We start from the raw sequence: 15,908 nt of genomic DNA on the forward strand, positions 1-15,908 counted from the left end.
TGATTTTAAGGGGAACCCCGAGCCAAAATAGGCTTAGGGATCCCCCCAAAATCCATACCAGACCCTTATCTGAGCAAGCAACCTGGTAGGCCGCAGGAAAAGGGGGATGAGAGAGCACCCCCCCCCTCCTGAACTGTACCAGGCCACATGCCCTCAACATGGGAAGGATGCTTTGTGGTCCCCCAAAGCACTTTGTCCCCATGTTGATGGGGACAAGGGCCTCATCCCCACACAACCCTTGCCCGGTGGTTGTGGGGGTCTGCTGGTGGGGGGCTTATCGGAATCTGGAAGCCCCCTTTAACATGGGGACCCCAGATCCCGGCCCCCCCCATGTGAATGGGTATCGGGTACATTGTACCCCTACACATTCACCAAAAAAAAAAAAAAAAAGTGTCCCGCAATGTAACTCCATCTTTGATCACAGCATCTGATGACCTGAAAAAAAAAAAAGAAACTGGAAAAAACTCTGCCTCGATGGGAGGCGTCCCACTGACTGCAGGCTTTTTCCAATGACAGCTGTTATATAGTTGAGGGCGGAGCCACTCGGTGACATAAACGGGTGATCCCTGCCCCCTTCTGACATCATGTGACGTCACGTAATGTTAGAGGGGGCGGGGTCACCCGTTTATGTCACTGGGTGGCCCCGCCCTCAGCTATGTAACAGCTGTCATTGGAAAAAGCCCGCAGTCAGTGGGATGCCTCCCATCAAGGCAGAGTTTTTTCTGGTTTCTTTGTTTTTTTTTCTCGGTCCGCCAGCGCTGTGATCGAAGATGAATGGACATTGCGGGAGACTTTAATAAAGGACTTGTCGCAAATGGTCTCCTGTCATTTTTACCACTTTGACACTTTTTTTGGTGAACATGTAGGGGTACAATGTACCCGATACCCATTCACATGGGGGGGGTGGGATCCGGCTTTGGCCAATCATGACTCTCACAGCAGAGCGCGCTGTGATTGGCCAAAGCATGCAGGTCAGGTGCATGCTTTGGCCAATCAGCGGCCGTCAATGCACTGCGATCTGTGAAAAAAGGCTGCGCTGCAATGTGTGACTTATAACCAGTGAAATAGTGGGTACATCCTGAAGGATAAACTATAATATAAGTTCCTGTACGTAAAATTCATATGCACAACAGTGGTGGCATGACCCACATGATTTCAAACAAACTAAATAAAAATGCCAATAAACAACATAAAGTCCAAAGTGCAAAGTGCATGAAGTGTACAGTTCATATAAATGCAAAATTTATGCCAGGGAGAGAGTGGTGAACATCCGAATGGTGTATGGCATATGGCTAAATCACCCAGGATTCAGTGATGACAGAAAAAACTCCTCCACCTATGTAGAAAGATGGCCCCTTACCGACTCTTTAGATCTCTTTTCGGGAGATCAAGCAGGCATGTGGCTGTGTGACCCCAGCCTCAGGTGTGGACCGTGACACTGACACTCATGGACCTCCGTAGTAGGATTCCTCTGCATGGCAAATGGTCACTCGTTTCCCATGTAAATATAAGTAACAAAAGCTCCCATAGTGTAGCAAATTTAAAACACTTTATTTAAAATTGAGGATAAAAGAATCACACTCACAATGTAGAAGAAATAGGTACGCATATACAGTTGCCGGCCGGCTGCACACTGCTGCCCGTAACTTCCGGGATCAGCAAGGATCGTGGTGACGTCAGCACGTCGCTCCTCCCTACGCCGTTTCGTCAGAGGTGACGTCTTCCAGGGGCAAGTATATAGACCACTTCCTTCAGCCATTAGTACAGCAAATGCCCTCATACGTGAAGGACACTAGGCATGTGTTAAATCTGCTGTCCACAGTTGTACCTAACGATAACACCATACTAGTGACAGCGGATGTCACATCCTTATATACTATCATCCCGCACCATCTGGGGATAAAGGCTGTTGAACACTATATGAGGAAACTTTCTTCTTTACCGAAACAACAACAGTCGTATATTATTGAATTGCTGGAATACGCGGCTAGCCATAATTACTTTTGGTTTAATCACCAATATTATCGCCAACAGCGGGGAGTAGCTATGGGGGCAAAGTACGCTCCCAGTTTGGCTAACTTATTTATGGCCAAATGGGAGGAGGACGTCATCTATAGAGACCGGAGCCCCCATTTAAAGTTTTGGGCCAGGTATATTGATGACGTCCTCCTCCTATGTGATGGATCCATTCCCCAATTAGACGATTTTTTCTCCCTGATCAATGATAATGATAGAGGGATCAGGTTTGTCCATGAGACAAGTCGAGAGAGGATTAATTTCCTCGATCTGACTATCTCTAAGGAAGGGGATACATTTAAAACTATGTCGTTTTTCAAAAAGACCGACCGCAATGCCTTCATTCCTATGGGGAGTTGTCATCACGACTCCTGGCTTAAGTCAATCCCTAAAAGCCAGTTCATTAGAATGAGGCGCAATTGCACAGATATTGTGGACTATAGAATCCAGGCTGGAATCATTTCCAAAAGATTGGAAGAAAAGGGATATGATAAGAACTCTTTGGTGAGAGTAATGCAACAGGTGGAAACTATCGATAGGACCTCCCTGTTGAATGAGTTCCCCAAGAAGGACACTAAGGGACCTTCCTTACCATTCATTACCACTTTTTCTACACAACATCGCCAAATTAGTAATATCATACGTAAGCATTGGCATCTATTGGGAAATGATAGATTCATTAAAACTATCCTACCTGAGAAACCACAAATTGTCTGTAGGGGAGTCCAGTCCCTTCAGGATAATGTGGTGGATCCTCCAATTAAAAAGGTGTAGTTTTTCCAGAATCTTTCAGGCTATCATCAGTGTCGCAGATGCCAGATCTGCTCACTTAATAAGAGCAAACAAAGGAAAACTGAATCTTTCGTCTCTCACAGCACATCGAGGGAACATAAAATAGAGCCCTTTGTCATGTGTAGCACAAAGGGCGTGGTATACCTATTGCAATGTCCATGTGGACTGCAATATATAGGCAGGCCTAAGCGACCCATGCAAGTCCGCCTGGGCGAGCATATCACTAATATAAAAAATGGCTTTCGATTTCATTCCGTATCCAAGCATTATGCTTTATACCACAACCGTAATCCTGCCAATACTCTATTCTTGGGGATAGACAGATATAGTGCCCACTGGAGGGGGGGCTCCCTTGTTAGGGAACTATCAAGACTTGAGATGACATGGATCCATCGGGTCCGGTGTTACACCCCTCATGGCCTAAATATTGATACCGATGTAAATGCTTTTATCGATAATAGCTAAGATCTTGGACAGTGGCCCCCACTCTGAGCTCATGGCTGACCTGCATTTTCTGTGTGGGGAACATAAACTGACATGTGACCCACATTTTTTTGTGGGGAATACAAACTGACATGGGACTTTTGTACTGATGAGCCCATATGCGGGGGGATATCCATTGAAGGAAGAAACTGAGGCTATACCATTCACGTCATCCATTAGCCAATCCCCTTTTTTTCTCATATCCACCGTATCCACGTTTGCTACATGGGATGAGCTGATGTGATCTTTACAGCTCCTCTAGTTGGATATAGGTGGAACTATAGGATATCATGCAGAACAGTCTGACACTTAGGCATACTTTTTTTGTTTTCCATGTGTCTTTGGTCTCCGACGGGATTTCTTTGGGGATAATGGAATTTAAGAATTTTTTATCCCCCCTTTGTTTTAAAAATATTTAAAAATATTTTATAACTTGCGATAAAGACAAGTTCCAGGTCATATGCATTATGGTATAGATTTGAACGGGTCAGTTTGTTCAACTATTTAAGTTGGGCCTTTGTTCCCTGAATGCATGGAGGATATTTGCACCTGAAGTTGTGAAACATTGTGCTCCCTAAAACTTTGGGGTTGCTAGGAGTATCAAGACCTACACTGTCTAATATATCCTAATTTCCTTAATTTTCTCTTTTTTACATATTTTTTTAATATTTTAATTTTTATTTTTTGACAATATTATTTTCCCCTCGTTTACATATGGGGGCTGATAAGTTTTTGCTGTGTTATTTAAGATTTTCATAACAAATTTTGAGGTGGCAATCCTAGAAGTAGTGGAAACTAGATGAAACTTTTCCCTTAAATTCTATTTAGCCATGCATCTATCTATTTTGGGGAAGGGCGTATGCCCTCCTTAAAAATGGCGATAAGTACTGCGGGACACCTTTGACTTAGAGGGAGTTGATTCCATCTGGTTGATAGGACATTTAATTTAAGATAGTATTTCTTAATTAAGATTTTCCATTATACACTTTGAGGTGGTAAGGATAGGATCAGTGGAAACTAGATTAAATCTTTTTCCATAGATTCAACAAAGCCACAGACCCATCCGCGCTGGAGAAGGGCGTTTGCCCTCTTTGAAAATGGCGATCATAACCGCGGGACACCTTGAGCTCAGATGGGGGCGTTTCCATTTGACTGATAGGATATTTATAGGTGGTGAGTCAGCACGCCGCCCGTGCCCCTGGAAGACGTCACCTCTGACGAAACGGCGTAGGGAGGAGCGACGTGCTGACGTCACCACGATCCTCGCTGATCCCGGAAGTTACAGGCAGCAGTGTACAGCCGGCTGGCAACTGTATATGCGTACCTATTTCTTCTACATTGTGAGTGTGATTCTTTTGTCCTCAATTTTAAATTAAGTGTTTTAAATTTGCTACACTATGGGAGCTTTTGTTACTTATATTTACATGGGAAACGAGTGACCATTTGCCATGCAGAGGATTCCTACCATGGAGGTCCATGAGTGTCAGTGTCACGGTCCACACCTGAGGCTGGGGTCACACAGCCATATGCCTGCTTGATCTCCCGAAAAGAGATCTAAAGAGTCGGTAAGGGGCCATGTTTCTACATAGGTGGAGGAGTTTTTTCTGTCATCACTGAATCCTGGGTGATTTAGCCATATGCCATACACCACTCTCTCCCTGGCATAAATTTTGCATTTATATGAACTGTAGACTTCATGCACTTTGCACTTTGGACTTTATGTTGTTTATTGGCATTTTTATTTAGTTTGTTTGAAGTCATGTGGGTCATGCTGCCACTGTTGTGCATATGAATTTTACGTACAGATACTTATATTATAGTTTATCCTTCAGGATGCACCCACTATTTCACTGGTTATAGGTCACACATTGCAGCGCAGCCTTTTTTAATTTTGAAATGCACTGCGATCTCATTGAAGGTATCTGCGTTCAATATGGCGCGTTCCGCAGGCACTCAAATTTCCCACAAACGCCCCTTAATGTTCAGTATTTGGCGAATGGATGAACACCCAATGTTCGACTCAAACCATGGGCTCATCCCTACCAACAATACAGACCTGATCACGGTTGTGGAAATACGGGGCAATTTAGGAAACATCAATCACAGGTCAATTAGTTTTAGTATGAATCACACAAATAGTAAACATAAGGGGAATACAAAGACACTGAATTTCAAAAGAGCCAACTTCCCTAAACTACGAACCTTGTTAGAAGATAATAATTGGGATAAAATCTTAGGAACAAAGAACACGGCAGAAAAATGGATATGCTTTAAGAGCATATTAAATAAGGACATTAGCCAGTGCATCCCAAAGGGAAATACATTTAAAAGAGCTAATAAAAGTCCTGGGTGGCTTAACTCCAACGTAAAAATGCATATAAAAGCAAAGGAGAAGGCATTCAAAAAATACAAGGCTGAGGGATCATCAGCATTCCAACTTTACAAAGAACGCAACAAGAAATGTAAGGGTGCAATCAGGGCGGCTAAGATAGAACAGGAAAGGCATATAGCGGAGGAGAGTAAAAAAAAATCCCAAGAAATTCTTTAAGTACATAAATAGTAAGAAAGGGAGGTCAGATCATATTGGTCCCATAAAGAATGATGGAGGGAAACGAGGGAATCGGGGGGCTTCAGTAACCAAAACTGCAATGTTTATCCTCATGACACATCACAGGAAGAACCCTCATGGCTAACAGAGGACAGAATTAGAAATAGACTAGAAAAACTTAACATTAATAAGTCACTGGGACCAGATGGCTTGCACCCGAGGGTCCTTAAGGAACTCAGTCAAGTAATTGCCAGACCATTGTTCCTAATTCTTACGAACAGTCTACTGACTGGAATGGTACCAGCTGATTGGAGAAAAGCCAATATAGCATCAATATTTAAAAAAGGGCCAAGATACATCCCTGTGAATTACAGACCAGGAGGGGATGATAAGGGACTATATACAAGATTTTAGTAATGACAACAGTATCATTAGCAGTAATCAGCATGGATTCATGAAGAATCATTCTTGCCACCCTTCTATGAGGAAGTGAGCTGCCATCTAGATAAAGGAAGGCCGTAGACGTGGTGTATCTGGATTTTGCAAAAGCATTTGATACAGCTCCCCATAAATGTTTACTGTACAAAGTAGGGTCCTTTGGCATGGACCATAGGGCAAGCACATGGATTGAAAAGTGGCTACAAGGGCGAGTTCAGAGGGTGGTGATAAATGTGGAGTACTCGGAATGGTCTGGTGTGGAAAACGGGGTCCCCCAGGACCAATCCTATTTAATTCATTCATGAACGACCTGGAGGATGGGACAAACAGCTCAATCTCTGTATTTGCAGACGATACTTAGCTAAGCAGGGCAATAACTTCTCCGCAGTATGTGGAAACCTTGCAAGAAGATTTTAACAAATTAATGGGGTGGGCAAGTACATGGCAAATGAGGTTTATTGTAGAGAAATGTAAAATAATGCATTTGGGTGGCAAAAATATGAATGCAGTCTACTCACTGGGGGCAGAACCTCTGGGGGAATCTAGGATGGAAAAGGACCTGGGGGTCCTAGTAGATGATAGGTTCAGCAATGGCATGCAATGCCAAGCTGGTGCTAACAAAGCAAACAGAATATTGGCATGCATTAAAAAGGGGATCAACTCCAGAGATAAAATGATAATTTTCCTGCTCTATAAAACTCTGGTCCAGCCGCACCTGGAGTATGCTGTCCAGTTCTGGGCACCAGTCCTCAGGAAGGATGTGCTGGAACTGGAGCGAGTACAAAGAAGGGCAACAAAGCTAATAAAGGGTCTGGAGGATATTGGTTATGAGGAAAGACTGCGAGCACTGAACTTATTCTCTCTGGAGAAGAAACGCTTGAGAGGGGATATGATTTCAATATACATATACTATACTGGTGACCCCACAATAGGGATAAATAATTTTCGCAGTTTAACAAGACTCGTGGCCACTCATTAAAATTAGAAGAAAAGAGGTTTAACCTTAAACTATGTAGAGGGTTCTTTACTGTAAGAGTGGCAAGGATGTGGAATTCCCTTCCACAGGCGGTGGTCTCAACAGGGGCATTGATAGTTTCAAGAAACTATTAGATAAGCACCTGAACGACCGCAACATACAGGGATATACAATGTAATACTGACATAACCACACACATAGGTTGGACTTGTGTCTTTTTTCAACCTCATCTACTATGTAACTTGCCACATTTTGCGGATTGTCACTTGCTACGTCGCCTGCCACATGGGGCAGATTGTCACTTGCAACAAGTTGCAGATTGTCACTTACCACGTCGCCTGTCACCAGATGCAGATTGTCACTTGCCTGCTACAATTGTCACTTCCTGTGTCCCAGAGTGAAGTCAGGCAGCAGAGAGATGATGTAATCTCTCTGCTGCCCGCGGCTGCCTGCACAGTAAGGGCAGAACTGCAGGGATGCAAGGCGGGTGCCAGGCTGTGAGAGATGGTGTCATCTCTCTGCTCCCCTGCCTGTTCACCCACTGAGCCGCCTGTCCACCCGCTCACTCACCTGCCCGCTGAGCCGCCCGCTCACTCACCCACCGGCCGAGCTGAAGCCATCCACTCACCCAGCCGTCCACTCACTCACCGGCCCGCCGGCACCCACAACTAATATAACGGGGGGGGGAAACTGCCCCTGGATCCACCCCTAGCCCCATGGCTATACAAGAGATGCCAGACAGCCGGCGACAATATAACGGAGGAAGATAGCCACAGAAGAAGAGCGGCTTTTTTTTTTTTTTTTTTAGCGGGTATCTGGCAGCGAGAAAGAAAACAGCAGTGGGAGAAGATAACACCAGAAGACGAAGACTCGGGGAGGAAACAGCAACAGAAAGAGACGGCACCGGGAGAGACGGTGGTTGGAGAGGACAGCGATGGGAGAAGACGGCTCAGAGCTATTTTTTTTATTAAAGAACTTGTCAAAAACCGGCTCTTTTTTTTTTTTAAAGGGTACAATGTATCCGATACCCATTCACATGGGGGGGGATCTGTTGCCATTTAAAAGAGTTAGCGCTGCGGAAAGAACTCAGCCGCTGTTGCTTTGCAACAAGAGCTACTCAGCCTCCCAACCTGCTAGCCACTGCACATGCATCAATCATACATATGACGTATGATGTTGGCAAGGGGACAGAAGCTATCTTGGGGAAAGGCAGAAGACAGTCATCAGCCCATACTTACCCACCAGAGTACAAGGCTGAAAACATGAAGCTACCTCTTTGCAGATGACACCCTTTTGACTCTGACCAACTCCCTTACCACCCTTCCCAATCTGCAGCAGATTCTACCTCAATTCTCATCGATCTCGGACCTACGTGTTAACTTAGACAAAACGGTTGTCCTTAATGTCACCTCCATACTGGACCTGCTTACTCGCTTATAGGCCCACTTTCCCTTCTAATGGGCGTCCTCCGATATTGATTACCTTTATATTCACCTGCCCCCTTTCTATTCCTCCTTATTCACATCTAATTACTATCTATTGCTTCACTCCTTAGTGTGGCTTATGCAGTCTTGGCAGTTCTCGTACTTGTCCTGGAAAGGCAGGATTAACTCTGTAAAAATTACCATTTTGCCCAAAATGTAATATTACTTCCGTCGCATTTTCTATGTCTGCTCCAGAATAGAATCTTGAGGTTCATCTGGGCTAACGTACGTTCTAGGATCTCCAGAGGGACCCATTTATGCATCGGCTACAGGGGGGGTCTGGGGGTTCTGAACATCGCTAAATACTATCTAACCACCCAGATTGGCCAATTAGCTCTGTTTCATGCCTTGGTAGATGTTCCACTGTGGGTGCCCTTGGAACTGCCCAATTGCGCTCCGGTCACCATGCCATCCCCCCTCTGACTCCCTCATAATCTTTGCCCAGCATTACTGAGTCCGCTTATGCATCACAACCTACAAGTCTGGGATTCTGTGCAGTACTCAACTGGCCTCATGTCACCTTTTTTCACCTGTGCTCCCCATCACCAATAAATCTCTCTTTCCCTCAGGCTTGGACCACCCACAGGCGGTCTCCTGGTGGGGTACTAACAGGTTCACACATGTCCGACACTTTCTAACCGCCAGATTGTTCCCCTCGTTGCGGGAGTCCCGTGACATACCAGAGAAGGAATTCTTCTGCTACCTAAAATTTCAGCATTGGCTTGCCCCTCTGTGTAGAACCTCCACGTAACCATTCTAAAAGACTAAATTTGGACACACATGCCAGCACTCTCCGGAATCCCAGGGCCCCATTCCAGCCCTCTATGCTTCTCTCAATAACCGTCCCTCCTCCACCCTTCTCATCTATGTAGCTCAGTGGGAAGGAGACTCAGCAACTGAGGTAGACTTAGCAGACTGGAGCGGGGCCTGGTCATTTTTTGGCCAAATGCTCATTCAATACAGCCACCTTGGAGGCGGCATATAAGGTGCTTTTAATGTTGGTATTGGGTCCCTACCCGCATTGCCCATGCTGTTCCGTCCTACAGTGACCACTGTTTCTGGGGCTGTGGCCATGGGGGTGATGTAGTTCATATATGGTGGACATGCCCTAAACTAATTGATTTCTGATCCTGTGTATTTGGCCTCCTATTTACATTGTTCCAGTGCCCTATACCAAAAGAAGCCAAGTTTTCCTTACTGCATTGTCCAATTCCTTACCTATTTGCCTATCAGCGGAAGTTCACTTCCTAGCTATTTTTGTAAGCCAAAAGAAAAGCCTGGAAAAAAAAAACATCTGTGCCCTTCCAGGGGGTGAGAGATCGTATGACCACATTGATGAACATATATCCAGCATCCACGACTCCCATGCTAAAATTCCTTAAAATTTGGGAACCATGGCTGTTATATGCCTTTTCTACTCTTCCCCTCAGCCAGTTTGCCTTTTCCCATTCTCTCAGCCTCTAACCCTCCTCTTACTTCCCTTAGCTTTCCCTGGCTCCCTATCTGTCAGGTGCACATTCTTTCTTTCTGCTTAATTTTTTGCCGATTTAAAATCTACCTCTACTTTCAGATCTGTATAGACTGTATATGGCACCACTGTATGGGTTTTGGTGGGCCCAGGGGATGCTCCATTGGTTTGGGGAACCTCCTTAGGACCCCTTGGCCTTGACAGCTTTATGAAACAGGCCTATTTTCTGCTGCTGTGTTAGCTCTCGTTTTCTCCTTTATGTTTACATTGCCTCTTTTTGGCTGTTTTTGTAAGCTAGCCCCTGTGATAACTATCAATGCTAGCCCCTGCGTGGGCGGAACTATAGCATGTTAGTTACTTGTTAAACTTGAATAAAAAAGATTTACTTCAAATATCAAAGCCTTCCTTCCAAAGAGGGGCTGAGCCTTTGTGGACAACTAAAATGGGGAATAATGGACTTGGCAAGGTGATATGGAGCAAGGATAAAAGAAGAATATAGGTGGGAATTCTATTTTTATAAGCTAGTAATGGATTCCTATATCAGAGGAGGAGTTGACCAATAGTATGCTGACAAAGTAGCCAGGAAAAAAAGGATTTTTATAACAGCTTACCTGTAAAAATCCTTTTCTTGAGAGTACATCACGGGACACAGAGCCATAGTAGTTACTATGTGGGTTATAGGCCACCTTTAGGTGATGGACACTGGCACACCCTAAGACAGGAAGTCCACTCCCTATATAAACCCTCCCACTACTGGGAGTACCTCAGTTTTTGTAGCAAAGCAATATACGTGTATTAAAAAGAGGGGAGGGACCTCTGTGTCCTGTGATGTATTCCAAGAAAAGGATTTTACAGGTAAGCTGTTATAAAAATCCTATTTTCTTTATCGTACATCACGGGACACAGAGCCAGAACAGTTACTATGTGGGATGTCCCAGAGCAATGCCAACTGAGGGGAGGGAGACACAACAAAAGTAGGGCACCATGAGACCAGAGGACTTATACTGCTGCCTGCAGCACACTGCGCCCAAAGGCGATATCCTCATGCCTTTTTACATCAACCTGATAGAATCTGGTAAATGTATGGACTGAAGACCAAGTTGCGGCCTTGCAGATTTGAGCCATGGAGGCTTGGTGATGCACTGCCCACAAACAGTAACAGCCCTGGTGGAGTACGCTTTAATTTTAGAAGGTAGAATCTTTCTCTTTAAACCATAAGCTTAAACAATTACTTGCCGAATCCATTTAGAAATAGTAGATTTCGATGCTGCCTGTCCTTTTTTTTAGGACCTTCAGGCAACACAAACAAAACATCAGTTTTTCGAATCTGAGCAGTCGGCTTCAAATAGACTTTGCTCTCACCACATCAAGAGAATGTAGTGACTTTTCTTTCATAGAACAGGGTTCCGGAAAAAATGAAGGTAGAACAATATCCTGGTTTAGATGAAAACCTGACACTACCTTTGGTAGAACGTTAGGATGAGGACGCAATACTACCCTATCCTTGTGAATAATTAAATATGGTTCTTTACAAGAAAGAGCAGCCAACTCTGATACCCTTCTTGCAGAAGATATGGCTACCAGAAAAATTAGTTTCCTTGTCAAATGGACCAAGGGAATATGTTGTATTGGCTCAAAAGGTTGTTTCTGTAATGCCGACAGAACTACATTCAGGTCCCATGGGTTCAGGGGTGACCTAACAGGTGGATTAAGCCGCATTACCCCCTGTATAAAGTTATGGACCAAAGAATGTGAAGCAAGTGCTCGTTAAAATAATACCGATAAGACCGAGACCTGGCCTTTGATAGTACTCAAGGCCAGCTTCATCTCTAACAGGGGTAGGACGGAGCTGTCAGCAGGGAAGGAGAGGAATATACACCACACCGCACGCCATACAAGCCGCTGCTAAACGAAATACACCTGTATAGTTTGGTGCACTGTAGCACCTGCATACTGTGAGTACCCTCCTGGAGGAACTTCTTTTACTTTAAATAAATCCCTTACTATATTACACCATGGAGCTTTCTTCTTCTCTTTTATGAATGATGTTTTACCTGTGAGGATTGGAATACATCATTGCATCCTGAGTGAGCCCAGGAGTGGCCCCAATGCGTGTTTTGACACTGTTTAACTACTGTGTCACACGAATAGAGGTGAGCGCAAGCACAAGTGGGGGATCACGGGAGAGCACATCCAGCTTGTTGTGATTTGGACACTTTTCAGGAGAAGCTTGATGAACACTTCATTCATGGACACTGTTTTCTTGCACTTCTTTGTTTCAGTTTGAATCTACTGATCGTATTTTGTTTGGACACTTGATTGTCACAGGATTTGCACTTATTAATTAGGTCTATATTCATGCACGATGCACTTTCAGCATTTTATATAAGGATTGCACTTTTATGTGGATGCACTTTGTGAATTTTATATATAAGGATTGCACATTATATATATATATATTTTTACATGTAAGTTTGTATTAGCATACTAATTATGGTTTAACATTTTTGCACAATTAGTTTATATTTTATACTCAGTTTATATATATTCATATTTTTTTTTCAATTCACATTTTTAGCGCGAGCACAATTGATTTTATTTACATTTCTGATTTGGACCATTTCCTTTGGACAGTCGTCTCTTCCAGGACTGCTCCCAAACCCGAAAGGCTGGCATCAGTTGTTACCACCTTCCAGGTAACTGGACGGAAGGATCTTCCCTTTTGCAGATTGCGCACCTTTGGAGACAGACACATTGGGAAATTTAGAGCTTGGACCTTCTTGTTCCAAGCTAATAGGATACTGTTTTGCAGCAGCCTCGAATAAAACTGAACATAAGGAACGGCCTTGAATGAAGCCATCATCTTTCCCAACAACCTCATGCAAAGCCGAAAAGAAGGACTCTTTTTTGCTTTGACCACCTGAATCAGTTCCTTTATGACACTGATCTTTGCCTGGGGCAAGAATACCCTTTTCTGGGCTGTATCTATGATCAGACCAAAGTACCAAAGTATTCTAATCTCCTTGACTGTTTAAAGGAAGATTTCTCTAGGTTGAGAATCCAACCCAGGTATTCCAGGTAGTTGACTGTGGTGACCATACTTTGGTCTAAGCGGGCCACCGACTGGTCTATCAAGAGCAGATTGTCTAGGTAAGCTATAATCGTTATACCTTGGGCCCTTAACCTGGCTAAAGGACCTTTGTAAACACTTGAGGTGCAGTATCTAGACCGAAAGGCAGAGCTATAAACAGAAAATGAAGATTTTCTACCTCGAAACATAGATATTTATGGTGAGCGGGGAAAATAGGCACATGGAGGTATGCATCCTTGATGTCGATTGACGCCAGAAGTTCTCCTCCTTGTAGGATGGAGACTACTGATCGGATTGACTCCATGTGAAGAGTGGATATTCAGGAACTGGTTCAGATCTAGAATGGGTCTGACATCTCCATTTGGTTTTGGCACTGTGAAAAAGTTTGAATAAAACCCCAATCCGTGCTCTTGCATGGGGACCATCACGTTTTGAGACAAAAGACGGTCCAATGCTTCAAAGAGAGACTTCTTTTTCTCTGGATCCTTGGGAACGTTTGATCTGAGAAAACGAGGAGACGGTGACTCTCAGAACTCTAGCTTGTACCCTAGAGCTATTGAGGAAGTCACTCATTTGTCTCGACACTCTTCCTGCCAGACCCTTTAGAACTGCAAAAGTCTTCCCCCCACTCGAGCGAGTGGGGGCGCCCCTTCATAAGGAGGCTTTAGTATTTTGTTTTGTAGGTTTCCTCCCCAGGACTTCTTTTGTCCCTGGGGTTGAGCCTGAGGTTTACCCCTTGAACTTGACAGTGGAGGCCGTCGTGACTGCCTGGAGGCTGTTGCCCCTGGCACTGGAGAAGGAGCTTGTTTAAATGAAATACGTTTACTCCTTTTCCTAACTGGCAAAAGGGTACTTTTTCCACTAGAAATGTTTTGCATGTATTTATCCAAATCATCCGCAAACAGCCATTCACTGCGGAAAGGAAAACTAGCCAGGAGATTTTTGCAAGGCGCTTTGGCTGACCAATTTTTCAAGTATTCTACGCATATGTACCAGCCCAAGCATAAGGCGCGAGGCCTGAAGAATAGAATCTCTCACAGTGTCTATTGCAAAACATAAGGCACCTGGTAGCTCGACTAAATCCTGGGCCTGCTGATCAGGGATAACCTTGAGCACCTGTTTAAACTGGTCTTTCAAGGATTGACATACACCAATTGCTGCCACCGCAGCTTGAGTCACTGAACCTGCCAGGGAAAATGCATTTTTTTAACAGGAATTCCAATTTTTTTATCCGTTGGATCCCTAAGCATTTGAGCATGGTCTACCGGACAAGTCAAACTTTTATTCACAGAGGATATAGCAGCGTCAATTGCTGATATCTCCCACTTTTTAGTGAATTTTTCCTCCATAGGATAAAGTGTTGAAAACTTTTTAGGAGGAAAAAAATGCTTATCTGGGTGATCCCACTCAGAATACATAAGCTGTTCCAGCAATGAATGGACAAGAAAGGCATGCAGAGCTTGAGGAGGCTTTAGCGAACCCAAACAAGAAGTGGGCTCATCAACCGACTCATTTAAAGGGTAGCATAAAAGTGGAGCGGACCAATTCAGTAAGAGATTGCACCATCATTCTTTGAGATTGTGAAGCTGAAGGAGGTCCCTCTGTATTTGACCCCTCAAAAGAGGAGTTATCAGCCTATTCACGGTCCCCTAAGGGAAATTGATCTTCTCCCGCCCCCAGTTCCTCTGTTCGAGTGTCCCAGGTAGTGGAAGGAGACCTGTCGCGTTTTGTCCCACTCTGGGAAGATGAAATTAAAGCTGCTAACCTTTCTTCCAATCCTATCATAGCTGAGGAAAAAAAAACCCTTCGGTAATATAGACAGGGGCTGCAGTGTTGGAAACAGTTGCAACATTTTACGGCCCCAATGGCTCACTCTGACCACCGCCTCAGATCTCTCAGGGGAGGATGCCATTGTAGAGATGAGACTAAGCTTTTTAGAGCTGGAGGGAGACACTTTTGAGCCCTTTTTTCTACCTCCCCTTCTGACCACAGCCCGATGCACAAATGCAGAGGTACTGCCAAAAGAAATTGCACCCACTGCTTGAACAAATAGTCCAGCAACTGCCGCTGCTATTAATGCTCAGCCTGATGCTTCAGTAAATGTGCCAAGGGAATGCCTGTGTCACCACTTACATGCCCCCTATTGCTCTTGTGTCCCTCTGTCAGCTGCAGTCAGCAAAATGGAGCCTTTTAAATGCACTCCCGCACTGGACGTGGCCACACGCTAAAGCAGCGCAAAGCCACACCCCCTCCGTCTTCCCACCGCGCCCTCTCCTCTTTTCAAAAGAGCAATTGGGATCCGACGGGATTGGCGTGTGTGTGTGGGGCAAGGAGGAGAGCTGGTGACAAACCTCTGTGCAGATACAGAGGAGAACAGAGCGGCATCCGCTGATCATTCTGGCTTCCCCCTACCTATCCAGGGAGAAGTGGAGAGCTTCTGCCCAGGTGGGGCTGTTTTTTTAAACCCCCCCCCCCCCCCCTCCCCCCAGCATCTTACTGGAGGCTTGGGACTGCTAGCCGGAGGGAAGTCTGCAGCTTCTGCTGACAGAGTGATCTAAGGAAAGCATGAACAAGGTACGTGCTCTATACAGCCCCCAGTGGTAACTTTAGGC

Source organism: Aquarana catesbeiana, linkage group LG12, assembly GCF_042186555.1.
Source record: "Aquarana catesbeiana isolate 2022-GZ linkage group LG12, ASM4218655v1, whole genome shotgun sequence".
NCBI classification, from domain to species: Eukaryota; Metazoa; Chordata; class Amphibia; order Anura; family Ranidae; genus Aquarana; species Aquarana catesbeiana.